Consider the following 3,829-nt stretch of genomic DNA (forward strand, 5'->3'; position numbering starts at 1 on the left):
AGACCCTGAGATCCTCTGCCATTAGGATCACAACATGACAGATCACTGATCCCTCACTTACCTGCCCCCTAGTTTACATAATGTTGTGAATTCCGTCTGGGCTCCCTCTGGTGGCCTTTAGCGATACTGCGGGTCTGGAGCTGGGCTCAGCTGCCTCATTTCCTGCTATGCTGGTTCCTATTTAACTCCACCTGGACCTTTACTTGTTGCCTGCTGTCGTTGTATTCAGTACTGATTCTGACCTCTCCTGGATTTTCCTGGTGACCTGTCTATTTCTGAGAAGCTAAGTCTTGCTAGTTCTTTTTGCTCATTGTTTCCTTGAAAATGTTTCTCAGTATATGATGTGTTCAGTCCAGCTTGCTTATATGTGATTTTTCGCTTGCTGGAAGCTCTGGGGAGCAGAGTGCGCCCCTCACATCATGAGTCGGTGTGGGGGTTCTTGTACTTTCTGCGTGGATAGTTTTTGATAGTTTTTGTACCGACCGCACAGATCCCTGCTATCTTCTGTCTATTTAGTGTTAGCGGGCCTCATTTGCTTAAACCTGTTTTTCATTCCTACGTTTGTATTTTCCCCTTAACTCACCGTTATTATTTGTGGGGGGCTGCCTAAACTTTGCGGTTATTTCTCTGAGGCAAGTGAGGCTTTGCTTTCTCTCTAGGGGTAGCCAGTTTCTCAGGCTGTGAAGAGGCGTCTAGGTTTTTAGGTAACGCTCCACGGCTGCCTTTAGTGTGTGTGGATAGGATCAGGATTGCGGTCGGTATAGTTCCCACATCCCCGGAGCTTGTCCTATTATTCAGGTTTACCTATCAGGTCAGTTTGGTGATCCTACCACCGGATCATAACAGTACAGCAGGCCAATAAAGAGTTAATGCATCGCAAAAGAGGGATAAGAGAAATCCTGAGTTCATTTTTTTTTTTTCCTCTGCAGTGTGTCTAGCCTCTCTCCTCCCCTTAATCTCTGGGTGGTTCAGAATTCAGCTGCAGCTATGGACCTTCAGAGTCTGGCTTCTAGTGTGGATCATCTCACTGCTAGGGTACAAGGCATTCAGGATTATGTAGTCCGCAGTCCTATGTCAGAGCCTAAGATACCTATTCCTGAGCTGTTCTCCGGAGACAGATCTAGGTTTTTGAACTTTAAAAATAATTGCAAATTATTCCTTTCTTTGAGACCTCGTTCCTCTGGTGATCCGGTTCAGCACGTTAAAATTATTATTTCTTTGTTGCGTGAAGATTGGGCATTCTCTCTGGCGCCGGGAGATCCTGCATTGCAAAATGTGGTTGCGTTTTTTCTGGCGCTTGGAGTGCTTTATGAGGAACCTAATCTGGTAGACCAAGCAGAAAAGGTTTTGCTGGCTCTCTCCCAGGGTCAGGATGAAGCAGAGGTTTTCTGTCAGAAGTTTAGGAAATGGTCTGTGCTCACTCAATGGAATGAGTGTGCCCTGGCAGCGATTTTCAGAAAGGGTCTTTCTGAAGCTATTAAGGATGTTATGGTGGGGTTCCCCACGCCTGCGGGTCTGAATGAGTCAATGTCTTTGGCCATTCAGATTGATCGGCGCTTACGGGAGCGCAAACCAGTGCACCATCTGGCGGTATTTTCTGAGCAGAAGCCTGAGTCTATGCAATGTGACAGGATTCTGACCAGAATTGAACGGCAAAATCACAGACGTCAGAATGGGTTGTGCTTTTACTGTGGTAATTCTGCTCATGTTATCTCAGATTGTTCTAAGCGCATAAAAAACTTCGCTAAGTCTGTCACCATTGGTACTGTACAGCCTAAATTCATTTTGTCTGTTACTTTGATTTGCTCTCTGTCATCCTACTCAGTTATGGCTTTTGTGGATTCAGGTGCTGCCCTGAATTTGATGGATTTGTCTTTTGCCAGGCGCTGTGGTTTTATCTTGGAGCCTTTGCAATTCCCTATTCCACTAAAGGGAATTGATGCCACGCCATTGGCCAAGAATAAACCTCAGTACTGGGCTCAAGTGACCATGTGCATGACTCCTGCACATCAGGAGGTGATTCGCTTTCTTGTGTTACATAATTTGCATGATGTTGTCGTGTTAGGTCTGCCATGGCTGCAGGCTCATAATCCAGTCCTGGATTGGAAAGCAATGTCTGTGTCAAGTTGGGGTTGCCAGGGGATTCATGGCGATGCTCCTTTGGTGTCTATTGCTTCTTCTACTCCTTCTGAAGTCCCTGAATTTTTGTCGGACTACCAGGATGTATTTGATGAGCCCAAGTCCAGTGCCCTACCTCCTCATAGGGATTGTGATTGCGCCATAAATTTGATTCCTGGTAGTAAGTTCCCTAAGGGACGACTTTTTAATTTGTCTGTACCAGAACATGCCGCTATGCGGAGTTATATCAAGGAGTCTTTGGAGAAGGGGCATATTCGCCCGTCCTCGTCCCCTTTGGGTGCGGGGTTCTTTTTTGTGGCCAAGAAGGATGGTTCTCTAAGACCCTGTATAGATTATCGCCTTCTAAATAACATCACGGTCAAATTTCAGTATCCTTTGCCACTGTTGTCCGATCTGTTTGCTCGGATTAGGGGGGCCAGTTGGTTCACCAAGATAGATCTTCGTGGAGCGTATAATCTTGTGCGTATAAAGCAGGGCGATGAATGGAAAACAGCATTCAATACGCCCGAAGGCCATTTTGAGTACTTGGTGATGCCTTTTGGGCTTTCTAATGCCCCTTCTGTGTTCCAGTCCTTCATGCACGATATCTTCCGAGAATATCTGGATAGATTTATGATTGTGTACCTAGACGATATTTTGGTCTTTTCTGATGATTGGGAGTCTCATGTGAAGCAGGTCAGGATGGTATTTCAGGTCCTGCGAGCCAATGCCTTGTTTGTGAAGGGCTCTAAATGTCTCTTCGGAGTCCAGAAGGTTTTCTTTTTGGGCTTTATTTTTTCTCCTTCTACCATTGAGATGGATCCAGTCAAGGTCCAGGCTATTTATGACTGGACTCAACCTACATCGGTAAAGAGTCTTCAGAAATTCTTGGGTTTTGCTAATTTTTACCGTCGCTTCATCACTAATTTTTCCAGTGTGGTTAAGCCTTTGACGGATTTGACCAAGGCCTTTCAGGAGCTCAAACGTCGGTTCTCTTCGGCTCCTGTCTTGCGTCAGCCGGATGTCTCTCTGCCCTTCCAGGTCGAGGTTGATGCTTCTGAGATTGGAGCTGGGGCTGTCTTGTCTCAGAGAAGCTCTGATGGCTCTGTGATGAGGCCATGTGCTTTCTTTTCAAGAAAGTTTTCGCCTGCCGAGCGGAATTATGATGTTGGTAATCGGGAGTTGTTGGCAATGAAGTGGGCATTTGAGGAGTGGCGACATTGGCTCGAGGGAGCCAAACATCGTGTGGTGGTCTTAACGGATCACAAGAATTTGACTTATCTCGAGTCTGCTAAACGGCTAAATCCTAGACAGGCTCGGTGGTGGCTGTTTTTCTCCCGTTTCGATTTCGTGGTTTCATACCTTCCGGGTTCGAAGAACGTGAGGGCTGATGCTCTTTCTAGGAGCTTTGTGCTTGACTCTCCGGGAGTTTCTGAACCGGCTGGTGTCCTCAGAGAGGGGGTGATTTTGTCTGCCATCTCCCCTGATTTACGACGGGTACTGCAGGAATTTCAGGCCAATAGACCTGACCGTTGTCCACCGGAGAGACTGTTTGTCCCGGATAGATGGACCAGCAGAGTCATTTCCGAGGTTCATTCTTCGGTGTTGGCGGGTCATTCTGGGATTTTTGGTACCAGGGATTTGGTGGCTAGGTCCTTTTGGTGGCCTTCCTTGTCGCGGGATGTGCGTTCCTTTGTGCAGTCCTGAGGGA

This window comes from Ranitomeya variabilis, chromosome 5 (genome assembly GCF_051348905.1).
Source record: "Ranitomeya variabilis isolate aRanVar5 chromosome 5, aRanVar5.hap1, whole genome shotgun sequence".
Classification (NCBI taxonomy): domain Eukaryota; kingdom Metazoa; phylum Chordata; class Amphibia; order Anura; family Dendrobatidae; genus Ranitomeya; species Ranitomeya variabilis.